This window comes from Microtus ochrogaster, chromosome 1 (assembly GCF_000317375.1).
Source record: "Microtus ochrogaster isolate Prairie Vole_2 chromosome 1, MicOch1.0, whole genome shotgun sequence".
NCBI lineage: Eukaryota > Metazoa > Chordata > Mammalia > Rodentia > Cricetidae > Microtus > Microtus ochrogaster.
In genome coordinates this window covers 112096536-112103725 of record NC_022009.1, presented here as the reverse complement: position 1 = coordinate 112103725, position 7190 = coordinate 112096536, and the positions used below count along the sequence as shown (strand labels likewise).

At 48.3% G+C, this 7190-nt stretch overlaps 1 pseudogene; it reads right to left on the bottom strand.

Annotated features, from left to right (window-relative positions):
* Positions 1-525: 525 nt before the first annotated feature.
* Positions 526-1497, bottom strand: LOC113456051 (annotated as a pseudogene).
* Positions 1498-7190: the final 5693 nt, after the last annotated feature.

Below are 7190 nucleotides of genomic sequence, written 5' to 3'. Positions count from 1 at the left end.
AGATCCATCTGCCTCTGCCTCCTGAGTGCTGGGATTAAAAGTGTGTACCACTGACCAAGTCCAACTTATGTCTTGATTTTTAAAGTTCTTTTGACTGCTACTCACAGCTGCCTTCAGCTTAACAATATTTATGTAACAGGGTGGTAGTGTAAGCCTTTAATCCCAGCACTCAGGAGGCAGAGGCAGGCAGATCTCTGTGAGTCTGAGGCCAACCTGGTCTACAGAGTGAGTTCCAGGAAAGCTACGGAGTGAGTTCCAGGACAGCCAGGGCTACACAGAGAAACCCTGTCTCAAACATATATATGTATTTAAAAAGATACATGTTTTAGGATGATTATTCTGTCTTCCTTCACATCATAAAAACACTGAAGAACTAAACTACAGACAGGCAGGAGATGAGACATCTTTAGAATAAACCTAATAAAGAAAACCACTTCAAATACTATTTACACATTAATCATAACCTGTAGCCGTTAGCAGTTTTCTGAACATGGGGTAAGAAAGGCTGAATCTTTGCTCTTCTTCCTACTCTTGAGGTTCTGCTAGGCACTCAAGATAAGTACTATCCAACTTCATATTCTCCCATTTCGTTGAAGCTCAGGGAAAACATACATGGGCTATCATAATGCTGAGGGGTCAGTAGTAACTGTAAACTGAAATTTATCACAGTGAATTCTACTTTCTATTCCAAGTCTGTCTTTATACAAGTTTCTACAACCAGTTCAACCTCTCTTCATCTCTTTGTTAGCAGCGGAAATGACGTTTTCCCCCCCTAAAATATTCTTCCTTAAGATCCTGTATATTTGCTGTCGGCATTTCTGATTCTTGCTTTTGGCCATCTACCTCCACACACATCTGCAGCAAGTTCTTTTCTCAAATGAGCTTTTTCTGCTTGTAGACCTGATTTGGATATTCCAGAAACCTCGCAACCATTCTTTCTTCCTTGAATTTCAAAGACGACTTTTCTGAATCTGCTTCCCTGGAGTCCTTGTAAGCAACACTTTGCCCAGAGTCTGGTTGGAGCTTCACTCATGCTCTGATTGAGAGTGGACGTTCATCTTCAGTCATTGTGCAAAATGTCAAAGGAGTCAAATGTCTTCCCACACCAGACAGGAAGCCACAATCACCAGGAGCCCCGTGCTGACCCATAGCTACTGATAGTATTTTTAATGTAGCCCTGAATCCAGTTAAATTTGTGAAATTACTCCTGCCTCTGCCTCCCAGTGCTAAAGAGCATGCATCCATCACAACACCCAAGTTAAGACGGTCACCTTAAAACCCTGTTTCACCTGTAGGACTTAAAGATGAATGCCATCCGTGTTTCTCTAGTGTGTGTAACTAGATCTCCTGGGAGCATCAGTGTTGCTCCCAGGAAAAAGATGAAATGACTTAAAGGTCATGATGAATCAATCCACTCCAAATGTACAGGACTTGGCTACCGTTTCCAGACTTGTCCTCTTTCCGGGACAATCCTTACTGAACATCGTCAGCTCCCATATGGGCAATCCTCTTTTCCTACACAGCATTTGCCGCTAGACACCACTGTTAAGCGAAGTGTACCAGACAGTCTCCAAGTGTCACACCGGCTGATCCACAGGCCTTCTTCTGAATACAGCAAGGAATTGTTTCCAAGGAATTGCAAGTATCTTTGGTCTTGCCTACTTCATCCCTTGCTGAATTCTTCTAGCGTATGATATTTACCTCTATAACCCTTTTAATATAAGCAGTAAGTGCCTGACGACATTGTTTCACACATAACGTGTTACCCCTCCCTCCTTATTGTATTATTTACTTACTGCATTGCTGGCCTTATGCACGTCAAACAAGCACCCTGCCAGCGAGTTTCATCTCCAGCCCTTTTTGTGCATCTTTCCAAGTCTCTATTGTGAGGGAGAAACCTATGAGACCGTGATATGACACAGTGACAGCCACGATCAAACCCAAGTGTGTGAGCCACCAACATCATTTCCAGGAACCGAACTTGGGTCTTCTCCAGCCCCGGGGCCTCTGATGTTCTCTGGGGGCTCCTGTGTTCATATCCACACACCATAAACACATAATTTTTAAAAGCAAGTATTTTTTTAAAACCCAACTTGTTGCAGAGTCCGGATACTTAGCCACTACACTGCTGGCTTTATCAGAGTGCTGTTTTAAGCTGTTTTACCATTTCCACGTCTGGGTTTGCTGGCCTCTTTATAATGAGTCTGAAACCATCAGAGGCCTTTTGGAGCTCGGTAGTAGGTGCTGTTCACCAACTGAGTATAACTGGACAGCATAGCCATATAGATGCCTGTCCTTGAGCCCAGCCTGTCCTCTAGGTGTTCAGGTCAGATAGCCCATCCATTGTGGGGCTTAGAGATGGGAGGGTACCAGTTTCCCCTGCTTAGCCACTGCTTCCTGAAATCGATGTCTGCTTGCTTTGGGAACTTCTCAAGTGAAGGTCAGAACTACCTGGCAGGGTGCAATGGCTTCCAAAGGAAGGGCTAGGGGAGTCGTGGGGGCATGGGTTCTAGATTAGGCTTGTCTTCATCAGGAAGTCGACTGCTCCTGCTTGGTGGCTGCATGGCACAGTTACTGAACCTTTCTGAGCCCAAGTTTCTTCACCTGTGGATTATCTAGGATAACGCTTCCCTTCTATGGTTGTGGGGTTAGCGATGTGCAGAAAGACACCAGCACACAGGAGGGGGATCTCTGTCCTGTCCTCGCTTCCTTGAAGACACAGCTTCACTCCTACCCAGCAGTGAGAAAAGCTGCCGCGGACAGCGCGTGCTAGGTGGAGTGCCTGCTCCTCTTTTTCACACACCGGCAGGCAGCATTATTCTGTGAGTATTCCAGACTCATTGTTCTGTGTGGGCTAGTATCATTTCTTGTGCCTGACCGGATTGTCCAATTAAACTCCGACCAGAGATGAATTCCATTCCTCTTTGTAGCCCTTCTCTTAACCAGAGACTCCAAACAAGTTCTCATCCGTGGCCTGTGGAAGAGGAGAAAGATTGATGCCAGCTCCGGTGTTAACGTAGCGTGTACATGTTAGGCAGCGGGCTAGTTGTGGAAATACTAGGGTGAAGTAAACCTCACTGGGGAGCTCCTGCTGCAGCTAGAATTTTCTCGAAAGGGACAACAACAATCTCCTGGAGAATGCCTTCCTTTGTTAAAGCAATCTGACCCACAGTGTCCCAAACCCCGAGGTGAAAGTCAAGTATGCGGCCTGAAGCGTTTTCACGCCAGAGAACACATCATATGACATTTAGTGCCTGGGCCCCCGGGACCACGTGGAACCCCAGCAGCCCTGTTGCCACCACGGTGGGACCATGGGGGACTGCCTGCTGCTCTCTCACCGCCAGGTGTCAGCACCGCACCGCCGTTGACAACTGTCACGGTTGGAGGTCCCCGGTGACTCCTCGTCCTCGGGTGGAGGAAAGGGGAGAAAATGGGTCAGAACAAAATGAAACCTTGTCTGTCGAGTTCACATTTACAGCAAGTATTTCAGGGCAGTGAAGAAAGTCATTTGAGAGCCGGAGAAGGCTATCCGTATCTGAAAATCGCGGCAACAGAAGGAATACTGACAACAAACTAATGCTCTCTAATTTGAAAAAAAAATGTTTTGTTTCGGGGGAGCGGTGTGGAACACCACCCCCCCACACACACACACACAGAAAGAAGACCTTCCCTCCTATCTGGGTTCTGTGTGGGCACTTCATAAATATTCATGGCTGAAGGAAATGTGGGCAGAGCAAAGAAACCCTTTTGCCACTGCAAGAGCCCTTTTGAAACGCCAGTGATTGAAGCGGGGTCTTGCTGGGAGTTCTCAGCAAATCTCCGAGCAAGAAAGGCCGGCTTAGCTGGTTTCAGGGAAGAAACAACAAGGACACCAGATTAATTGCTCCTGGGGTCAGGGGCTGTAACCCTACCCAGGAAAGGCAGAGCCAATTGGATGCAGTGGGTGGGGACTTTAAACAACCCTCCTCCAACTTTGAGCAAGGGACATTTAGCAGCTCTACTTTGTGGGGGGAAAACCCCACCTGTTTCGCTCTGAGTGGGCTCTAAGCCGTGCCTGTAAACAAATGGTTAAAGTTAAAGTGAGTGTAGAGGGGTCATTTCAGCCTTCAGACGCCACCCCAGTGGAGACTGTCAATCCTGCTGAGGGACATTAGAAGGGAACGTGGTGAAACCAATGCTTTGGTGTGTTGCCAGGTCAAGGTCTGCTTGTTTTGGCCTAGCTATACTCAGCCTTGGTTCATGTGATCTAGGTAAACAGAAACGAATATACCCAAGTCACCATCGCCATATTGCTTGAGTTGGTAATGCCGGATCAAGGCCGAGTGGTACCAATATGCTTTGGGGACCTTCCACCAAGAGGCCTGGGCTCTCTGTGTGTGACTTTCCCAAAACTTTTTCCCTAGGTTCCAAGAAATTCTTTCCACTTGGTAGTGGTTGACTTGGCCAGGGCAGGGGTGGGACAGTCACTGCTTGGATGTGGGCCTGAACTATCTTAGGCCTAGAACAGAACAATCCTATTTCTCTACATTAAGCCCCAACAGGCCTCCCACTCCTGCACACAGACACACACACACACACACACACGAGAGAGAGACAGAGACAGAGACAGAGACAGACACAGAGGACTACTCTAACAGCTTAGTCCTGTCTTCATATGGTCATATGGGCTCCCAGGCCTTCAGACTACCTCCATATATATAAAGACCATTCACTGATTTAAGTCCTCTGCCCACACATGCAAAGAAGACCTTTGTGGAGCGAGGCAAGGGGTGGCTGTCTCCTCAGAAGGGGTGAGGGCTGGGGATGGACATGAGTTCTTGCTTTGTGCCAGAAGTTCTAGAGGTCTGGTCTCAGTCAATCCCACTCCCTTAGACCTGGAAAGAGATTTCTGTTCTTAAGCGCCGGAGTAGTGTCAGGCCACTGTTAAGACTGGAGGTGGCCAAAGTGTGGTTCCCCTCAGTTGTCTTGAATCAGGGGTCGTCAGACTTCAGCTGTCGCTATTGCTCCACCCAGGTTCAACCTCAGCGAGACCCCAGCCTGCTCTCCGGGATGCACCGATGGGTAGGTTGGCACCCCATCTGCTCGGACTCCCAAGGTCAGGCTCCCAGGGGTAGCTCCGCTAAAGGTTGATGATGCCAGGATAATTGCTGATTGGAATGATCTGAGAATTATATGAAGCTGATGATTCAGAGCAGAAAGGACCCAGGCTGAGTGGTTCCTCCTTCCTCCTTCCCCATCATCAATACCCCCAAGAAACAGACAGTGATTAAACCCAGTGGGAATGCCACTTTTGATGAGATTATCAACATTGCTGGACCTGTGCAGCACTGATTGGTCCTTAGCTAGAGAACTTCCTGGGCACAGCACAATCCATGTGCTGTAATGTCGGTGGTCGCCACCCTCATGATGTCATAGTTCACATCAACAAGTGGAAAAACCAGTTCGCAAAGTACGAGAGAAATGATGTCAATAAAAGATCCTCTAACAGCCGGAGGAGGAGGAGAAGAGGAGCAGCAGCTAAGGACGACTCTGTTGCCCTGGATAGAGTTACACTGTTACCCGGTTGGCTAGTCTATAAGAGGCTTAACTAAGGGCCCTGTGTACGGACAGGAATCTTCCTGCTTCCATGGCAAGACCTCCGCCATTGCCCACCCATTCCCTAAATCACTTCTTAGGGATGGTTATCTCTTACTCGTGGCCAGCGCCTTAAAGCCCTGCACGGGAAAGAACTTGGGGAGTTCCCTGAGCCTATTGGGGCCTCTGAAATTGTGTCTCTTGATCTAGGACTGCCAGCTACCAGCCCTGGGCCTGAATGTTCTGCAGAGGCTGTAAACAGGACATAGAGCAAGCAGCTGCCACAGCCTCTCGACTTCTCCTTGTATCCCATCCCTATCCTACAATTTGGGTAGTTTCTTTTCCCCCTGAAGTTAAAGCACAAGGGGAATTTATGCCTTAGTGTTTAAAGGCTCACTGGGCTCATTTAAAAGGTTTTATTTTATGTGTGTGGGTGTTTGGCCAGCCTGTGTCTGTACAGTGCATGCATTGATGCGTTGCGGTCCCCATGGAGGACAGGCGAGGGCTTCAGATTCCTGGGAACTGGAGCTCAAGAAGGTTCTGTGTCACAATGTGGGCTCTGGGAATGAAACCTCAGTCCCCTGGAAGATCTGAAGATCTTCCTGAAGAGCAGCTAGTGAGATTCTTAACTGCTGAGCCATCTCTCCAGCCTGGCAGAGGTGGAATTGAAACCCAAACCCACCTAGCCCCAAAGCCTGGGCTTCCTCCATTCTTCTCTTGGTAAGTTAGTCCACAGCTGCTCACACATCTGTGATAGACAGACACAGACACAGGTATGACACAGTTATGATTTGGCCTTTGTCTACAGGAAGGGAAGGGAAGGGAAGGAGAAACTGGGAGAAAGGGCAAATCTGGGCACAGTCACACCTATGCATAGCTAAGTTATCTGATGGCTTGATTCGCAAATCTCATCTCTGAAAACCTGACTTGTGCTCACCTAAGATGCTATCAGGGCCTTCCTTCACACCCCAGAGCAGAAGTGTTCAGAATTGTCCATGGTCAGACACACTGTCCTTTCCAGGGTGGAGCATTTTTCTGGAGCTCACAGCAGGTATGAATCGACACTTTTCCTCCTTAGCCTTGCGATCTTGTGCAAGTCTCTTGACCTCTCTGAACTCGACGTACTAACACCTGCAGCAGGGCAGATCATCCTTACCTTGCAAGGTTTTCCTTAGGGTTGTGAAACCTCGAGCGAAAATGCCAGTGCCAGGAGCACAGATGTTTGCGAAACGGCACTTTCCTGGACTGAGTAAGAACCCAACCGTGAGCTCACTAAACACCTCTCACAGAGGCAGGACCTGGAAGAAGGCTTTCTGGGTGCTTACCGGAATTGTCATGAATCAGGGCTGTACAGCTCACGTAGCCCATCGTCCACATGCACCCCAGGGCAACTATGAACTGGCAATTGTTTGTCTTTTCTTGATCACACAGTCCTTGAATGTGAACTTTGTAGATAACGTTGTGCTGAAATGTCAAAGGATTGGTCGGGAGTCTTTCCCAGAACCCAGTCCTGGAACGGGGTCGCAATGGCTTGTTGAGATGGTCTCCTGGATTCCCGAGGCCTCTGTGCCTGTCTTCCTCCTCCCTGTCAGTCCCTCTCAAGTTCTTCCGAGCTG